The following is a 21,233-nucleotide window of genomic DNA, read 5'->3' on the forward strand; positions in this document are numbered from 1 at the left end:
GGCCACACGTGACAAAGAATATACTTTATAAAATTAGTCCAGAAAAGTCACAAATGAATAAAAAAACAGCAAGAATAATAACAAAAAACAGCGCAAAAACAAATCCTGGAGAGAAGAGAGTGATTTTCAGAGTCACCACAATATGTTGTTTTAAACGTCTGGTTATCAACAACAACAAAAAAAATTAAAAATAAGGGACTTCCCTGGTGGTCCAGTGGCTAAGACTCTGCACTCCCAATGCAAGGTAGCTGGGTTTGATCCTTGGTTGGGGAACTAGATCCTACAGGCTGCAACTAAGAATTCCCATGTTCCTGAATGACTCAAGATTTGGTACAGCCAAATAAAGAAAATTAATTAATTATTTTCAAAAAGCAGTGTGTACTTTAAAAAAAAACAACGAAGCACACAAAGAAATATGAATGCATAGCTCATGGAAAAAGAAAGTATCCAATCAATTCTCCCTGACAAACTCCAGATTTGGACTTACTCACCAAAGACTTTAAGAAGAACTTGTTAGTTCTTCTAATGAACTAAAGGAAACTGTGCCCAAACAATTAAAAGTGTAATAATTCAAAAGTGAAATCAAGAAGATAATCCCTTCAAAAGAGTATAAAGATGCAAAATACTTAGAAACAAGTCTTTTTAACCAGAAGACTTGTACTGAAACTCTGTAAAGCATTACTGAAAGAAATTAATATCTAAATAAATGCAAAGACAACCCACATTCATAGATCAGAAGACACTATCTATAGGATCACAACATTTCACAAATTGATCTACAGACTCAACTCAATTTCTATCAAAACCACATCTGACCTATTTTTGCAGACATTGATAAACCGATCCCAAATTTACATGGAAATTCATGGAAACAAGTACCCAAAGCAACCTTGAAAAAGATAAAGTTGTAAGATTTTGAATTCCCAGTTTCAAAGCTTATTACGAAGTTATGGTCATTTAGACAATGTGGTACTGGCATACGATAGACATGGAGATCAATGGAGCAAAACTGAGTCCAGAAATAAACACTCACATTGATGGTCGATTGATTTTCAGCAAAACAATTCATTGGATAAAAAACAATCCTTTCAACAAATGCTGCTGAAACAACTGGGTGCAAAATAATAAAATCAAACCCTACCTAACACCACACATAAAAATTAACTTAAAATTAACTTAAAAATTAACTTAAAATTAACACCACACATAAAACCCTACCTAACACCACACATAAAAAATTAACCATTCAGCAATGGTTTGTTAGATATGACACTAAATGCACAGCAACAAAAGTAAAAACAGATTAATTCTATTTCATAGAAAAAAAAAAACATTTTGTGATTCAAAACAATAAAGTGAAAAGACAGTCCACACAGAGAAAATATATGTAAATCATGTATCTGATAAAGGACTTGTACCTAGAATATAATTAAAAAAAAAAAAAAAACTCTTACAACTCAACAATAAAAAGAGCTCAAAGAAACAGAAGGAAAATTTTTCTCCTTTAAGTGATACTCATTGTTACTGTTCAGTCATTATGTCATTATGTCGTGTCTGACTCTTTGAGACCCCATGGACTGCAGCGTACCAGGCTTCCCTGTGCTCCACCATCTCCCGGAGTTTGCTCAGATTTGTGTCCATTGAGCTGGTGATGCTATCTAACCATCTCATCCTCTGATGCCCCCTTTCTTGCATCTTTCCCAAAATCAGGGTCTTTTCTAATGAGCAGGCTCTTCGCATCAGGTGGAAAAAGTATTGGAGTTTCAGTTTCAGCATCAGTCCTTCCAATGAACACTCAGGACTGATCTCCTTTAGGATGGACTGGTTGGATCTCCTTGCAGTCCAAGGGACTCTCAAGAGTCTTCGTCAACAGCACAGTTCAAAAGCATCAATTCTTCGGTGCTCAGCTTTCTTTATGGTCCAACTCTCCCATCCACACATGACTACTGGAAAAACCATAGCTTTCTCCATATAGACCTTTGTCAGCAAAGTGATGCCTCTACTTTTTAATACACTGTTTAGGTTTGTCACAGCTTTCCTTTCAAGGAGCCAGTGTCTTTTAATTTCATGACTGCAGTCACCATCCACAGTGATTTGCAAGCACAAGAAAATAAAATCTGTCATTGCTTCTACTATTTCCCCTTCTACTTGCCATGAAGTGATGAGACCAGATGCCATGATCTTAGTTTTTTAATGTTAAGTTTCAGGCCAGCTGTTTCACTCTCCTCTTTCACCCTCATCAAGAGGCTCCTTAGTTCTTCTTCACTTTTGCCAATAGAGTGGTATCATCTGCATATCTGAGGTTGTTAATATTTCTTCCAGTAGTCTTGATTCCAGCTTATGATTCATTCAGCCCGGCATTTTGCATGATGTACTCTGCACAAAAGTTAACTGAGAAAGTGACAAGATACAGCCTTGTCATACTCCTTTCCCGATTGTGAACCAGTCCATTTCTCCATGTCCACATACAGGTTTCTCAGGAGACAGGTAAGGTCATCTGGTACTCTCATCTCTTTAAGAATTTTCCAGGAGCTGATGACCTTCACGATGTCTGGCGATAAAGGAATTTCTGCTTTCCTTGAATTGGACAACCTTTTTAAATGGGTAGAGACCGTTCACGGAACAGTTGGCACTGAGGTATATGAAGACCTGAGGTATGAGCTGTCCCTGGAGTTCCCCAGTGGCTACACTTACAGAACACTCATGGTGAAGCTGCTCACACCCTCCCGCCGCCCCACTGTGGGCGTCCAGGGTAACAGCTGCCTGGACATTCAGAAAGGCGAGTGACCTGCCCAGTATGACATCAGAAGCACTCTGCTGCCCAGCTTGAGCCTGCTCAGAGCCCAACATCACAGCCCTTTGAACACATATGCTGCTGAGCTTGGGCAAAACACCCACAGCCCTTAAGAAGAACCTGCAAAAAACCCACTCAAAGCACATCTCCAGCCAAGAGCCCTGATCTGGGATGTCCAGCTCTCCTTGTGTGGTCTTTTTATTGTTTTTCCTTAGGTGCTCTGCCCTTTCCTCGATTTCTGTACAGGTCTCTGTATTTTTCTCTGCAGTGGCATTTTCATTTTATTTTTGTTTTTTTTTTAAAAGAACTATTGGGAAGGATGTGAAAAAGTTGAAACTCCCAGACATTGCTGGCAAGAATGCAAACTGATGCAGCCACATTGGAAAGCAGTTCCTCAGAGTTAAGCATAAAATTGACCCAGAAATTCCTAGGTATACATCAGTTTCTACTCCTACCCAAGAGAATTGAAAACATATGCTCCCCTCAGATTTATAAATTAATATCCACAACAACATTTCATAATAGCTAAAAAGTGAAAACAACTCAAATGTCCGTCAGCTACTAAATAGATAAAATTCGGTAAATCTATGTAATGGATTATTATTCAGCATGAAGTACTGACACGTGCAACAACATGAACAAAACTTAAAACTTATTTTTGTAAGTGAAAAAAAAAATTCAAAAGGCTACAGATTGTATGACCACATTTATATAAAAAGTCCACAATAGGCAAATCCATAGTAACAGAAAGAAGATTAATGGTTGCTAGGGGTTGAAAAAGGAGGAATGATTGTTAATGAGTACAATGTTTTGGGAGGGAGTAATAAAAACCTTCTGAAATTAAATAGTGGTGATATTTGCACAGCTCTGTGTATTTACTGAAAATTACTGAATTGTATACCTCATTTCTTTCAACTTTATTGATATATAATTAACATACAGGATTGATCAAATTCAAGCTGTACAATGTCTTGATTTGACACCACTTCTGTATTATAAAAAGATCACCACAGCAGGGTCAGTTAACAACTCCATTACCTCACGTTATCACCATTTCTTTTTTATGATGAGAACATTTAAGATGCAGTCTCTTAACAACTTACAAGCATATAATATGTTGTTGTTGTTTAGTTCCTAAGTCACGTCTGACTCTTTGTGACCCAGTGGACTGAAGCCCACCAGGCTCCTCTGTCCATGGGAGTTTTCAGCTAAGAATATTGGAGTGGGTTGCCATTTCCTCCTCTAAGAGATCTTCCTGACCCAAGGATTGAACCTGTGGATGCTGTATAGAAGTTGGATTTCTTACTGCTAGGTCACAAGGGGAGCCCTTAGTAATATGATACTCTTAACTGTAATCACCATGCCATATGTTAGATTCCCCAGAACTTATTCTTCTCACAACTGAAAGTTTATAGTCTTTGACCAATATCTTCTCATTTTCTCTACCCACTACCCCTGATAACCGCCATTCCCTGATTCCATGAGTTTGATTTTTTTTTAGATTCCACATTTAAGGGAGATAATACAGTATTTCAAGGCCCATCCATGTTGTCACAGATGGCGACATTTCCTGCCTTCTCTGGCTAAAGAATACTATATACAAAGGAAATATATGGTATTTATAGCTTCTTTGTCCACTCATCAGTAGACAAACGCTTGTTTCCTTACCTTGGCTGTTGTGAATAATGCTACAGTGACCATGGGAGTGTAGATATGTCTTCAAGATCCTGATTTCATTTCCTTTGACTATATTATGAGAAGTGGGATAGATGGGTCATAAGACGGATCTATTTTTAGTTTTGAGGAACTGCCATCCTGTTTCCATAGTAACTGCACCAGTTTACACTCCCCCCGGCAGGGCACAGGGGTCCCCTTTTCTCCACATCCTTACTAACATTTTTCTGTCATGTCTTTTGATACCAGCCATTCTAACATGTGTGAAGTGATACCATGGTGGTTTTGAGTTGTATTTCCTTGATGATTCGTGATGTTGAGCATCTTTTCATGTACCTGATGGCCATTTGTTTATCTTCTTTGGAAAAATATCTATTTGATTCCTTTGCCCATTTTTTTTAATCAGAATTTTTCTTTTTTCTTTTTTTTTTTTTTTTGCTATTGAGTTGTACGAGTTTCTTACATATTTTGGATATTGACCCCTTATCAGATATATGGTTTCTGCATATTCTAGCCTATTTCATAGGTTACCTTTTTATTTTGCTGAATATGTCCCTGTTAAACAAACTGTCTTCCCCACAAAAACAATACTGCACGTACTTCAGCCACTTGGCCACAGGATGTGCATAAGTGAGCCAATCCAGGAGTCCTCCTGACAACCTTAGAGGGAAACTACACTCCCACATGGAAATAATCAATTTAGTAAATGTTTAGATCAAATCCATTCTTCTGTTCTTCGACCAAAGTTTCTGTTTTTTTTTTTTTTAATGTCTGTCCTTCCTTCTGTTTATAAGCAAACTGATGTTGCATTTTTAGACAAAACTCCTGATTATGTGTCCTGAAACCTGTAACCTGGGACCTTGGCCAGAGAGAGCAACATGAGGAAGATGGAACAGGGGTTTTCCTGAGGGTGTGTCAATAGTAATGACTCAAGCTACTTCCTCATTCTAACCCTTTCCATCGATAGGGTGGAGAAAGTCCAGTCCGTCCTGGGGGAAGTCATCTTTATTTAGAGGGTGCTCTTCCTATGTGTGCTAGTTACTCAGCTGTGTCCAACTTTTTGTGGGGCTTCTCCAGGCAAGAATACTGGAGTCGGTTGCCATGCCCTCCTCCAGGGGATCCTCCCAACCCAGGGATCGAACCCAGGTCTCCCATGTTGCAGGCAGATTCTATACCATCTGAGCCACCAGGGAAGCCCTTTTTGCTTTCCTTGTACCACAATGCAAAGCAGGGAAATTGAAATGAAGGGCAAGATAGAGTTTAAGACAACGTGAGTGACCTGTAAAATAGAGGTGACATATACTAAAATTAATTCCTCAGTGTATGCAAAAGAGAAAGGCAAATTCAGCATATTTCTTTTTGTGTGTGTAGTCAAGTACTAAGTGACTCTTGAGTCACGCAAAGCCTGTAAAGAGAAAAGAGACAAAGAAAAAAGAAGAGGAAGGAATGCAAAGAAGAAGATAAGTGTGAACATAAATTACCTTTCCAATGTGGGCGGTCCAGATAGTATCTCAGTTCCCCAAACAATGCTTGTTTTGTAATTTCATTGCATTACTCATTCAAATGTTTTCTCTCGGGATGGCTCAAAGTCCGCGGTTCCAGACCTGAAATCTGTCTGTTAAGGTAAAGCACTCACATCCTTTCTAGGATTCTCCACTCATAAAAAGAGGAATAATTGAGGTTTTCATACCTTGAGAGATTTCTCAAAGCACTGCACAGATATTAAACATCAGCTATTATACAGTGCTATCCATTGCTTAAAACTGAGGAGGAAGAAGCCAAGTTGTTGAAGCCAGAGCCAGAAAAGGACTGCTGTTTGGTTTGCTGAGCTGTACTGCCTTTGAAATAAAATAATTCAGATCATTCGATGAAACGTGTTTGCTGAAATTTTTTTCTTCTTTACTAAAAAGAAAGACAGAGTAAGGAAGGCATGAATTGCTATTCCATAAAACAAGTATAATTTTACCTACTGAATGTGGTGTTATAAAAATTAAATTTTAAAAGTTATAGGTAAAACAGCTTAAGAAAATTAGAAATAAAACACAGTGCTGGTACATGTTTCAGTAAGACTTGGCTGTCATAGCTTTACCTTTATTGTTCTTATTCACTGGTTACTATTATAGAGGTGGATCTGTGAGTGGCAGAGGGCCTGCGGGGGCCAGGTAACTGATCCAAATCATGCATCGTGCTTATGCTGAAACTCATGAACCATGTACAGAAACTAGAATGATATTTCAGCTTGCATTTGAAAGTATCACTAGCTGATACCGGATCTTCAGAAGAATACTTATTTTCGCTTTATTATCCGAAACGAATTTCAGAGCCAAATGCTGCGTGAACCTTTGTTGCTGCTGCTTAGTCGCTCCGTCGTGTGTGACTCTTTGTGACCCCATGGACTGTAGCCCTCCAGGCTCCACTGTCCGTGGGGATTCTCCAGGCAACAACACTGGACCAGGTAGCCATGCCCTCTTTCAGGAGAATCTTTCCAACCCAGGGATGGAACCCAGGTCTCCCACATTGCAGGCAGATTCTTTACTGTCTGAGCCACCTGAGAAGTCCTATGTGAATCTTGAATCCCCATTAATTAACTTTATTCACTAGCTATTTCTGAATCTTGAATTATTTATAAATACAAAGATGTCAGATGCACCAAAAGCACTTTTTAAAGAAAAAAATACATGAGAAAAAAAGTGTTAAACATTTTGAAATTTACTAAGTGTCCTGTCCAGCTCATCCATCTGGGTTATCTGTGCCTTTGTTTTCCACTAACTGGGCTATTTCAGATCTTTCTAGATACAGAAGTTAACTTAGAGAAAAGTGATTGCAATGCAAATAATTCCTGTCCCTAAAAATGCAAACTGCACTCCTGTGAGTATTAACCAGTTTTACCAGTTTTGCATCTATTTATAAATTCACTTCACATTTTTTATCCAACTATAAATGTGTACTTCGCTTTTGAACTGGTTGAAGAATCTATTGGTCTCTCGTTAATTCCTGAGTTAAAATATTTGATACATGTTCATTTTATATTTTAGGAAAGTCATAACTTTATCATCATTGAAAATGTATCCTTTAATAAGTATAAACTTCAAATTTATATGACTTCCTGAGGACACATCCAAACAAGTTATCTTCCTTGCAAATTTTCTAGCCAAGGCCAGAGCTGTCTTCTTATTATGGTTTCTGAACAGTTATTATTAGAAGATCTGTCTGTCAAATATGGCTGTGTAAGTTCACGAAGTAGAGAGCAGTGCTCTGGGCATTTTTGAATAGCTTCTTCTACACCCCCCCAAAAAAATTTGCAAAGCTTCTAAGGCAACATACAAAAAGTTTAACCAAAATGAGTTAAGATTTGTTGAAAGGACTTCCTGGAGAGAGGATGTGGAACCCAGATTTAAGTTGAAACAGTAATATTAGCCCATCTCCCAAGAGTATATTCAAGACCAACATTCTGATACTTTAAATGAAAATTTAATTAATGTCTTGAGATAAAAACAAAATTGAAAAGCATTTTGTTTTCAAGTTTTATTACTACAGTTGTATTTTTTTTTAATATAAGAATAAGACTGTTCAGACATTCTCCAGGGAATAGGTTGCTAAAATACCAGATCTTTCTTTTTACTTATTTCAATCCTACATAATTACAGAATTGAATATTTTACAACTATAATATAATTCCAGTTATGTAAGTAAAATTTTATATAATTGAAATAATTTAGTCAATTCAACTATATAACTATTCATGTAGGTTGTAGAATTGTAAAGACATTTAAAACATTTCTATGTGAAAGTATAGTGTTTCTAACAAAATTGGTACCAAACTATAATCATAAAAGTAGCTGAAGATTATAAATAATGACCATTTAATGACTATGACTAATGATACTAGTGGGTGTTTCACAGAAAAAGGGAACAAGTATGAGAATTTAAGTGTGTGTCATCAGTGTGGTGCACTTAATAGAAGATTACAGAAACATAATGAGAGGTTTTTAGAGTGAACTTCCATATCTGTTTTTAAAATTATTAATGCTTTTTTAACTTGTGAGTATTCTTCATACATTTCCTGTTATTAATCTTATTAGGAGGTGAAATAATTCTGTCCATCACTACTCAAGCATCACTTCCCCTGCAAAATGACCCTTGATGTCTACAAGACAGAATTAGATGCTCTCTCCTTTCTGTTCCCACACTGATTATGCCACAAGTGTTCAGTAATTGTTTATATATGAGTCTCTAAGAGTGATAGAGGGCTTCCCTGGTGACTCAGATGGTAAGGAATCTGCCTGAAATGTGGGATGCCTGGGTCTGATTCCTGGATGGGGAACATTTCCTGGAGAAGAGAATGGCTACCCACTCCAGTAACCATGCATGAAGAATTCCATGGATAGATGAGCCTGGTGGGCTACAACTCCCATCAAAGAGTTGGACATGACTGGGTGGTTAACACTCTAAGTGTGATATAATGAAAACAATGTAGATGCTGGATTCAAATCAGATTGAATTCTAAAATAATTAATAGCTAGTTGAATGATCGTGGATAAGCAAATTAACCTTATGAACCCTAGCAATATTTGCATGACAACTTGTTATAGTATTGTATGCACTTATAGAGGTATGCATGTGTGCTCATTCAGCCATGTCCAACTCTTGACCATAGAGACCCTGTGGACTATGGCCCACCAGGCTACTCTGTCCATGGGATTTTCCAGGTAAGAGTACTGAAATGGGTTGCCACTTCCTCCTCCAGGGGATCTTCCTGACCCAGGGATTGAACCCACCCCTCTTACATCTCCTGCATCAGCAGGTGGATTCTTTACCACTGAGCCCGCTGAGAAGCCCATGAACTTATATATACAATAGTATTATAGTATTATTGTCAAGATTAAGGGAAATTACATATGTTGTTACCTGGAACATAGTAAGTGCTCAATAAGATTATAAAAATAAGACTTCTTTGGTGGTCCTGCAGTTAAGACTCTATACTTCCAATGCAGGGGGCATGAGTTCAATCCCTGGTCAGGGGAATTCTGCATGTCTCAGGGTAGGGCCAAAACCAAAATTCCCAGAGATTATAGAAGTATTGTATTTCCACCTCTTTCCAACATCAGGAATAAGCTATTTTTGTCTGTTTCATTATATATTTGCCATATAGCATATTACTATATTTACTATATAATGTTGTTACAAATAAATGTTTTAATAAAAAAATTGGAAAAAACTAACATTACAAATGCCATTAAAGTTGTTAGTATTGTTAGTATTTCCCACGTCATTCTTCTTCTTTTGATAAGTCATTATTAGTGTTCACTTCTTCCTCACTAGAAATGCTGTTTTGACACCAGTGTTTGAAAAAACTGCAAATGGTTGAGCAATTCATGACCCTTGCAAAATGCTACTGGTGTTTCTTCTTCATTTTTTACAAAGAGAGACAAATGCCCAACCCTGCTCATCTAGGTGAGGTTGAAACTTTCACCGAGGCCCCATCCTGTCTCTACACAATCTTTGGCCAAGATGAAGGGGGCGGGAGTGCTCAGAGGAGTGAGACTTTGACTCATGTGGAGTCACCCAACCCTCCTCAACCATCTAGCTGGGTTTCTCACACTCCTCACACTGGTGAAACCAGACTCCAGCCTGTTCTGAACAGCCCCTGTCTTTTCCCCTGAGATGTCTCTGTGGGAACTCATTCCTCCACATTTTGGCTCACATCTTTGGCAATTCAACTCAGTTGGTATCTTTTCTAGAAAATCTTTCCTGGATTATCTCTCTTTCTCAAATATACTCCCTTGCATTCCCCCCATAAAAATATAAAAATAATCCCTTATAGGCTACATTCCTTTCTCATAAAGTGGATAAAATACATGAGGTCCAGTCAAATCTTAATGTTAATCAACAACAACTTTTAATGGTGTTGCTAAGTCCTGTCTGACTCTCTGCAACCCCGTGGACCATAGTCCTCCAGGTTCCTCTGCCCATGAAATTTTTCAGGCAGGAATACTGGAGTGGGTTGCCATCTCTCCCTCCTCCAGGGGATCTTCCCAACCCAGGAATGGAACCCACGTCTCCTGCATTATTGGCAGGTGGATTCTTTCCCACTGAGCCACCAGGGAAGCCCAACAATATAGTATGTCCCAAATGTTTCATGAGACTTATACATATTACTGGTTATCTTGAATTCAAATTTAAATGGGCATTCTCTATATTTATTTAGTAAACTGAGCACCTCTAATCTCCTCTCTTGCTCTGTCGTACCATATTATGTAACTTGTTTTACACCATGAGTCACAGGTGTTATCCAGGCTGCAGGCTCTCAAAGGCCAGGAATGGTGTCCAATTCCTCTGTTTCACCACCACTTCTACCTCACCTTTCTTGATGCTTCACACCAAACAGTGTCTTAAATGCCAGTGAGAGAGCAGGGGTAGAGTCTTCATTCAACCTTTCATTCCTTCCTCCAGCTATCAAAACTCTATTAAATACCCACCAGGTGCCAAGCCCTAAAAAACATTCTGGAGATACAACTTGCAATGAGACACAGCTACTGTCCTCAAGGAGCTCCCAGCTCATTCAGAAAAACGGGCAGTTCAGGATGCTATTTCTATCAGTATGATAAGTTTTAAGAGAGGATAAGATAAGAAGGCAAAGGATGGCACCAAACCCAGTCTCCAGGGATCCAAGGGGACATTTGAGCAGAAATATTGTATCAGTGAGGTGGAGACCTAATCATTAATAAGAGTTCAGCAGGGAATAGCAGAGAGAGAAGGCTCCCCAGGCAGAGACAGCACCATGAACAAAAATTTAAAGTAACAATGAATATGGCAGTAATGTCTAATTAATTAATCAAACCTTCCTCTTAGTTCAAGCCTTCTCTGACTCATGGATGCCACTGTATCTTGAGGCCTCAAACCTCTTGACAGCTTCTCTCAAAGAATTCAATGATGACAGCTCTTCCTTCTCTCTCACCTCATCGCCTCTCTTCTCGTTTCTTTTCTCCTTGTAGTCTAAGCATCTGCGGCTGTTGTATCCACAGGTTGTTCAGCTCTGTGCTCTGTGATGACCTAGACAGGTGGAATGGGGGAGGTGGTAGGGAGGCTCACACGAGAGCAGATATATGTACACACATGGCTGATTCATGATGTTGTACAGCAGAAATCAACACAAAGTAAAGCAATTATATTCCAATTAAAAAATAATTTAAAAAAAAAGAAGGTAGAACCAATCTGTGATGACCTAGAGGGTGGGATGAGACGGGGTGGGAGGGAGGCTCAATAGGGAGGGGATATATGTATACATATAGCTGATTCACGTTGTTGTAAAGTAGAAACCAACACCGCATCAGGAAGCAATTATCCTCCAATTAAAATTAAATTTTAAAAATGTTAATACATTTGAAAAAAAAAGAAAGAAACAACATAGAACCAAAAGTGACCACCTGTCTTGGATTCCTGACCTTCCTTCTGTCAGCCTCACTCTCTGCTCCATCAAAGATCTTCTTATTTTTCCCTCTGCTTACTCCTTCCAATTCTTGTTACCCCCCGGAGACTGATGCCTCTAGCCATCGCTACTTTCTAGTCCTCTTTGGGTGATTCCACTCACTCCTCATTCTCTCCTTCCTACATAACCTAACCATACTCCACACAGTAGTGGCAAGACAACTGTAGGGTTCCAACCTTTAAAAGTGCAATCACAGGGGAAAAGAAAATCACATCCCTGGTAAGAGGGATAAAAAGTAAAGGAGGAAGTTCTCAAGTGAAACCCTTATAAATAAAACTGCTTCTCCACAATTCCTATTTGGACTAACCAACCATTCTTAGTCATTTCCACAGCCCAAGCTTGCAGCACAAAGCAAGCATTCAGTAAACTGTTGATGCAAGAATTTACCTTTTTCTAATTTTCTCATTGACCTTGTTCTAATTAAATCTCCAGTTGTGGCAAGTGGTAGAATTGAATAAATATGATAAACAGTAGCCAGCTCTCTGTACTAAGTGTGAAGCTAGGAATTTGAATATAGAGCTTGTGATGACAGGGTATTTGTGATGGTTAACTTCTTGTGCCAACTTGACTGAGTCACAGGAAGCCCTGATAGTTGGTGAATCATTATTCTGGGTGCATCTGTTGGGGGTGTTTGGGGGTGAGGGTAGTAACATTTAAACTGACAGGGCTTCCCTGGTGGCTCAGTGGTAAAGAATCTGCCTGCCAATGCAGGAGACATGGATTCAATCCCTGATCCAAGAAGCTCTCTTGTGCTGTAGAGTAACTAAGCCCGTGCTCCACAGCTACTGAGCCTGTGCTCTGGAGACCAGGAGCTGCAACTACAGAGCTCATGGGTTATAAGTACTGAAGCACATGCACCCTAGAGCCCATGCTCCACAACAAGAGGAGCCGTGGCAACAAGAAGCCCAAGCAATGAGAAGCCCATGTCCGGCAACCAGAGAGTATTTGCTGCTCACCACAACTAGAGAAAAGCCCACACAGCAACGAAGATCCAGCACAGTCAAAAATAATAAGTAAACAAGTAAAATTACTTTTTTAAAGGGTAATAAGTAAACTCGTAGACTTAGTAAAGCAGATTGCTCTCCCTAAGTTGGTGGGCCATACTCAATCAGCTGAAAGCATGAACAGAACAAAAAGGCTGACTCTCCACCCAAGTAAGAGATTCTTCCTGCCTGAAAGTTATCACATTAGGACAGCAGCTCCTCCTAGGTCTCAAATGTGCTGGCCTTGGACAGTAACAACACCACTGGCTGTCCTGGTTCTCAGACCTTCAGACTCAGACTGGAATATACACTATCAACTCTCCCAGTCTACAGTTTACAGATATACCATGAAGATATTGTAATTTCCTGCCTTCATAATTGCATGAGTATATACACCGTTTCTCTGGAGAGCCCTAACACAGTAGCATAGGAAATAAGACAATCAGAAGCTACTTTGATTATAATACCTGCCTCTAATTTGCCTCATAAATTTTTCATGATCCAGGTATGTTGCATCTCCCCAGGTAATTAACTCACTCTTCATTACATGTGAATGATTTGATTCTTATAGGCCATTTTTCCATATTAAATATCAAGGGCCTTTGAAGAATAGTCTTAGTTTATTTGGTAGGATTCAATCCCCTACAAACAGCACCGTGTATGTTCACTACTTGTGTATCCATGATGATAAAGCTACCTAAGGTTCCACATCGTGTTAGGATCAGAAGATAGGGAAATGTCTGTGAGCTCTGATATTCAGGAATAAATGGGGAAAAAAAGCTAGGTTAAATCCAATTAATGCTTTCTTATCAGGCATGTCCCATAATATTATACAAAAGTAAAGATTTCAGAAGTAAGAGCAGAGGCAAGGATATGGGATGAGGGTATGAAGTGAGAGTTTGGTGGGGACTTCAAGGACTAAAGGACGCTGAAGTGCTGAACATACAATGCTAGTCAGGGCCAGCATCATAGATGTGCCACCTGTTCAGATGCCCAGAAGGGCCCTACACGTTGGTGCTCCATAGTCACCATCTTGAGACTCTTAACAATTTCTGAAACAAGAGCCCCCAAATTTTCATTTTGCACTTGGCCTCGCAAATTATACAACTGGTCCTGATGCTAAACAAATTTTTCTTTCAGTTTGGTAACCAGTTAATTAAAACTACATGTTTATTCAACTTTCCACCTACTGATTATTCTAATGGTCTTATGTTAGGATCCAAGAATAACAGCAAACCAAACTGAGATCCCATCCTCCCATATTCTTCCCACAGATGGAAAGAACAGGAGGCAAGAGATGACCTTGAGCAACAACCACCAGGCGCTACATACAACTGATCCTTGTGCAGAGCTTGAGAAGAGTTGCAAGCTAATTAGCTGTGCTCCTAAGAACTTGAATAACCACTTCTAAAATCAAGGACTAGACCTCTAATAATTGGATGACACTATGGTGTAATGGTGGTTCCTCACCAGTGAAATGGCTTGAAAATTCCCAATCTACAAACAGTAAAATAATTTGGCACCATTGTCAAAACCTTCCTTTGACATCCCTCACTCTTGACAAACTTTACTTGGTGTAAGGAAGAAAAAAACCTGCCTACAATCTGTGAGTGTATTACTTGCTGTAACTAACACTGATTTCCATTTCAAGCATTAAGACAGACAAATATCTTATAAATATTTCCAGGTTTTATAAACACACACATTCATATAAACACCAATGTGCACCAAAGTTTTCCATCTGTAGAAGTATTTGTATCTTGGACTCTGTGGGAGAAGGCGAGGGTGGGATATTTCGAGAGAACAGCATCGAAACATGTATATTATCTATGGTGAAACAGATCACCAGCCCAGGTTGGGTGCATGAGACAAGTGCTCGGGCCTGGTGCACTGGGAAGACCCAGAGGGATCGGGTAGAGAGGGAGGTGGGAGGGGGGATCGGGATGGGGAATACGTGTAACTCCATGGCTGATTCATGTCAATGTATGACAAAACCCACTACAATATTGTAAAGTAATTAGCCTCCAACTAATAAAAATAAATGAAAAAAAATTTTTTAAAAAGAGAAGTATTTGTATCTAACATGTTCTGGATAGAGGTTAAAAGTGAAGGAATCTGTGGAGAAGGAAATGGCAACCCACTGCAGTATTCTTGCCTGGAAAAGCCCATGGACAGAGGAGCCTGGCAGGCTGCAGTGCATGGGGTTACAAGACTGAGCATGCATGCATGGGGGTGGAGGGAGATGGGTTGGTAGCAATAAACTGGTAGAACAACAACAACAAAAAAAAGTGAAGGCATCTGGATATGATTAATATCTTCCTAAAATTCTCATCTGGCAGGACATCTGTCTTCCAATTTGATAAATGGAGAACTTGACCCGCTGATTTGGCAACACTCTTGATCATTTCCGCAAATAAAAAAGACCACGCCAACATCACTGCTTACTCACAATTGCCCTGAACAGTCTGAGTTTGCCTCCTGCAGCAGGGTATCCTACTTTCACCCCACGTGTTTCACCCCATATACTTCTCTCCTTCAGTGGTAAGTTCCAGGCAATAACATCATATTAGTCAAGAGTTTGCAGAAAACAGAGCAATAGAGGCATAGAGAGAGCTTTATTATAAAAAATTGCCTCATGTGATTATGGAGGCTGATAAGTCCCAAGATCTGTCATGTACAAGCTGATGACTCAGGAAAGCTAGGGGTGTAGGTCCTTTCTGAAAGTCAGCAGGCTTGAGACTCAGAAAGAGCCAACATTTCTCTTCTACTCTAAAAGCAGGAAAAACTGATGTCCCAGCTCAGGGCAGGCAGGCAGCAGGACTTTTCATAGAAAGGTCAGACTTTGTGCTCCACGCAGGCCTTCAACTGACTGAGGGGCCCACTCACATTAGGGAGGGCAATCTGCTTTATTCCGTCTTCCTATTTAAATGCAAATCTCATGCAAAAGCACTCTCACAGACTTATCCAGGGTAATGTTTGGCAAAATATCTGGGCACCCTGTGGCCCAGTCAAGTGGACACATAAAATCAGCCATCTCGGGAATGTCACTGGAAGCATCCATGGCAGTTCCCAGGATAATCAGCTCTCTCCTAGACCACACCCCTTCTGTCCCTTTCTCCTCCAGCTGCCACTATCTCAGACTGTGAAGACAAGGGACATCCCTAAATAATGGCAGAAAAAAATTGAGGCTCTAAAGATTTTATTGGGCTTCCCCGGTGGCTCAGCAGGTAAATAATCTATCTGCAATACAGGAAACACAGAAGACCCAGGTTTACCCCTGTTTCAGGAAGATCCTCTGGAGGAGGGAATGGCAACCCAGTCCAGCATTCTTGCCTGGAAAATCCCATGGACAGAGGACCCTGGCAGTCTACCATCCATGGGGTCACAAAGAGTCAGACACAACTTAGAGACTCAACTACAACAACCAAATCTAAACTGCATTTCAGTGGAAATTCATGGTCACTGTGGAACCAAAGGATATTAAGCTGTTATCTGTTCACTGCAATTTCTTAAAAATATTTATTTATTAGGTTGCAGCAGGTTAGTTGGGGCATGCAAACTCTTATCTGTAGCATGTGGGATCTACTTCCTTGACCAAGGATTGAACCCAGGCCCTCTGCATTGGGAGTGCAGAGTTCTAGCCACTGGGCCAACAGGGAAGTCCCTGCTGTGATGGTTTTTAAATAAAGTGAGAAAATACTATTATTGGTGTCACAATGCATGTTAGTATTAAATGCTAGGAGAAATTCTAAAGCTGCAAAAACTCTTTAATTTAGCTCAGTGCTTCTCAAACTTGTATGACTGTGAATCAATGCTTTGGTTTTTTTTTTTTTCCTGGTTCTGTTTCTTATAAATACTTTACATTTCAAACACTGGTGTTGCAAGAGCATGTTTTCAGAAGTTCTATACCACTTTCTACTTTCTTTGCACTGAACATGCTGCAGTGAAGGACAAGTTTGGGGGCAAGCGGCAGGGGACGGCAGATTATGTAGCTACACTTACAATGTCTTCACCACCATACCCCCTAATTAGGATTGCTAGTATTATCCAATAAAAATACAGGATTCCCAATGAAAAATTGAGCTTCAGATGAACTGCAAAAAAGGATTTTCTGTGTGAGTCTGTCCCGGGTAACGCTTGCCTGGAGAAGAGAATGGTTCACCACTCCAGCGTTCTGGCCTGGACAATTCCATTCCAGGGACTGAGAAGCCTGGTGGACTCACTGATGTTTGGGACATACTTACACTAAAAATCTATTTATTGTTTATCTGATTTCTGAAATCCAGCTTAACTGGACATCTTGTATTTTGTCTGGCAACCCTACTCCTAATCTGTCTCTGGGGAGGAGGAGCTTCTGGTCCTCTTGGTTTGTATTTGCAGACATCTAAAGGGGGTTTATGATATGGGCTTCCCTGGTGGCTCAGATGGTTAAGAATCTGCCTACCACGTGGGAGACCTGGGTTCAATCCCTGGGTCGGAAAGATCCCCTGGAGAAGGGAATGGCAACCCACTCCAGTATGCTTGCCTGGAGAATCCAGTATGCTCTGGTATGCTCCCCATGGAATTGTAGCCCACCTGGACAGAGGAGACTGGAGGGCTACAGTCCATGGGGTCACAGAGTCAAACACGACTGAGCAACTAACAATTTCACTTTCATGATATGACAAGGAAAGAACACAGGAGTCAAATCTGAAACCTCTGTCCCCAGGTTTGGAAATAGTCCACCGGTGAAGTTCTCTTCTGGAGGCCCCTTTTGGGTGTTCCTTACAATACCCAGTGAGACTGAGATTTAGGGCAGATGAAGATGCCCTGCCTGAATTTCAACCTCAAATTCAAACCTAGATTTTCAGATAGTCTTGCTTTGGGGGGTTTTGCACCAACAATAACGAGATTCCTTTTCAATTTCTGGGCCAGCAAGCTACAGATCAATGAATGCTACTCAGTAGGCTTAACATAAGCTATTGCTAGCCCTACCACTATTGTTCTTTTAGCACCTTACATATCTGTATTGATAACATTGCAATGGTTGTATAACTGTTTGGGGGTCGGGGGCTGTGTATACAAAGGCCATCAACACTCATCTCTCCTTTATAGAGAAAAGGAAAATTTGCACACAGACCACAATGACCCCATGGTAAGTGTTGGGTTTTTTTTTTTTTCCTGCCTGGGGTCTGAGATCTGTGTTCGCTGTGTTCACCGCGTTCATTTCCAGAAATCATAAAACCCCCAAATTTGGTTGACAGGCCAGATGTTCTAAGAATACTTAGGGCCGGGCACAATAACAAGTTCAATTTTCAAATTGTTTTCAATTAAAAAAAAAAATGAAAACACCCCAACTTACCCATGGTCAATTTCTTGCTCTTTTTCTCAGCTATTTTTAAATAACCAAATCACCATAGTCTCTATGGCACTCTGGAGATTGCAGGGTTTGTGAGTCATATCCTTATTTACTGGAATGATGGGGAAAGTCAGCCACTTCAGCATTTACTCCATTTTTGAGAAGTGAGCAGGCAATTAAGAAGCTGGGGGTGGTGGGGTGGAGAGCTGTTTTCATACATAATTTTACCTCTTCCAACTATTTCTCGATCTTTGGCTTTTCAAGGCTCAAACCTTGAGAGAACAGCCACTGCCCAGACATGTCCAGAGACAGATAAAATAGATCAGTGTAGCAGATGGCAGACGAAATTCTTCCTCGTTTGGCTGTGGAAAAATTTGATTCCTTCTAGAAAAATGAACCTATTCACAGGGCAGGGATACAAACAGAGACATAGAAAATGGACTTATAGAAACAGCAGGGGATGAAGAAAATGAACAAATTGGGAGATAGGGATTAGCATATATACACGACCATGTGTAAAATAGATGGCTTGTGGGAAGCTGCCATATAGCACAGGGAGCTCAGCCCAGTGCTCTGTGATGACCTAGGGGGTGGGATGGGAAGAGGAGCGCGGCGGGAGGAGGAGGGAATATATGTATATGTGGAGCTGTACATATATACCTCTATATGTATAGCTATATGTGTATATATGTAAAGCTATACATATATTCCTCTCAAGGAGGAGGGAATATATATATATATATATTCCAGCAGAAACCAACACAACATTGTGGACCAATTGTTCTCCAATTAAAAAACAAATTTTAAACAATTAATGAAATGAAACGTGATTCCTCCTGTGTTCCCACTGGCTCAGTCCTTCTGCTCAGAATTTCTTGTCTTAAACTTCTTAGTCCAAAAGAATGAGAAGGTTTTAAAAGACAAACTCTTTGGGGAAAACTTTTGTTTTCCAGCTTGTGTGACTCAGGCCATCACCTCACGGGCGTTATCTATGCTTGTAAAAGCTGCTGCTTTTTATCAACCTGCCCCAGAGCAATCTGAGAAACATGCAAATATGAGGACTCTTCAGGAACGTGCTCAAAGTTTCAGGGAGCAAATGGAAGTGGATATGATTTTAACATTAGAACTTCAAACTCACTTGAATATAAAACACTTTTCTTTCAGGGAGTATTTGCTTCTAACCATGGGAAATAATTGGAGAAGGAAATGGCAACCTACTCCAGTATTCTTGCCTGGAGAATACCATGGACAGAGGAGCCTGACGGGCTACAGTCCATGGGATCACAAGAGTTGGACATGACTTAGTGACTAAACCACCACCATAGGAAATAATGTATTCCCAGTAAATTAAAATATAGAATGTAAGAACTGGAAGGATGTTCAAAGAAGCTGAAGGTTAAGGCTGTCAGCTTTGTGGGTGATTTCATCTCTGCCCTGCGGACATTTCACACATGTGTGACTCGATCTACACATCCACTTTTTATCATTATCATCCTTTAAAAATAACATGGGGGGAGGGCGGGATAAACTGGGAGAGGAGCGTTGACTTGTATACACTGCCGTGTATAAAACACACAGCTAGTGGGAGGCTGCAGTGTAGCGCAAGGAGCTCAGCCCAGTGGTCTGTGATGACCCAGGGGGGTGGGATTAGGGGGAAGAGGTCAGAAACGCAACAGGGAGCAGATATCTGTGTATATACGGCTGATTCACTTTGGTGAACAGCAGAAGTTAACATAATATCGTAAAGCAATTATACTTCAGTTAAAAAAATAATAAGTAAAAATAGTGCTCGCTTCGGCAGCACGTATACTAAAATTGGAACGATACAGAGAAGATGAGCATGGCCCCTGCACAAGGATGACACGCAAATTCGTGAAACGCTCCATATTTTTGAATATACAATGGAAAAAAGACAACCTCTTTAACAAGTGGTGCTGGGAAAACTGGTCAACCACTTGTAAAGGAATGAAACTAGAACACTTTCTAACACCATACACAAAAATAAATGGATTAAAGATCTAAATGTAAGACCAGAAACTATAAAACTCCTAGAGGAGAACATAGGCAAAACACTCTCCGACATAAATCACAGCAAGATCCTCTATGACCCACCTCCCAGAATATTGGAAATAAAAGCAAAAATAAACAAATGGGACCTAATGAAACTTAAAAGCTTTTGCACAACAAAGGAAACTATAAGCAAGGTGAAAAGGCAGCCTTCAGAATGGGAGAAAATAATAGCAAATAAAGCAACAGACAAAGGATTAATCTCAAAAATATACAAGCAGCTCCTGCAGCTCAATTCCAGAAAAATAAATGACCCAATCAAAAAATGGGCCAAAGATCTAAACAGACATTTCTCCAAAGAAGACATACAGATGGCTAACAAACACATGAAAAGATGCTCAGCATCACTCATTATCAGAGAAATGCAAATCAAAACCACAATGAGGTACCATTACACACCAGTCAGAATGGCTGCTACCCAAAAGTCTACAAGCAATAAATGCTGGAGAGGGTGTGGAGAAAAGGGAACCCTCTTACACTGTTGGTGGGAATGCAAACTAGTACAGCCGCTATGGAGAACAGTGTGGAGATTCCTTAAAAAACTGGAAATAGAACTGCCATATGACCCAGCAATCCCACTTTTGGGCATACACACTGAGGAAACCAGATCTGAAGGAGACACGTGCACCCCATTGTTCATCACAGCACTGTTTATAATTGCCAGGACATGGAAGCAACCTAGATGCCCATCAGCAGACGAATGGATAAGAAAGCTATGGTACATATACACAATGGAATATTACTCAGCCATTAAAAAGAATTCATTTGAATCAGTTCTAATGAGATGGATGAAACTGGAGCCCATTATACAGAGTGAAGTAAGCCAGAAAAATAAACACCAATACAGTATACTAATGCATATATATGGAATTTAGGAAGATGGTAGTG

The 21,233-nt window shown here is 40.0% G+C and overlaps 1 non-coding gene and 1 pseudogene across 1 annotated transcript; both read left to right on the forward strand.

Annotated features, from left to right (window-relative positions):
* The first annotated feature begins 2,535 nt into the window (after nt 1-2,535).
* LOC133050033 (ubiquitin-conjugating enzyme E2 C-like) lies at nt 2,536-2,959 on the forward strand (annotated as a pseudogene).
* A 17,104-nt stretch (nt 2,960-20,063) lies between these two features.
* LOC133050242 (U6 spliceosomal RNA) lies at nt 20,064-20,170 on the forward strand. Its single transcript, XR_009691559.1, has one exon. It is a non-coding gene; the product is annotated as a U6 spliceosomal RNA (small nuclear RNA).
* Nucleotides 20,171-21,233: the final 1,063 nt, after the last annotated feature.

Source organism: Dama dama, chromosome 31 (genome assembly GCF_033118175.1).
Source record: "Dama dama isolate Ldn47 chromosome 31, ASM3311817v1, whole genome shotgun sequence".
Taxonomy (NCBI): domain Eukaryota; kingdom Metazoa; phylum Chordata; class Mammalia; order Artiodactyla; family Cervidae; genus Dama; species Dama dama.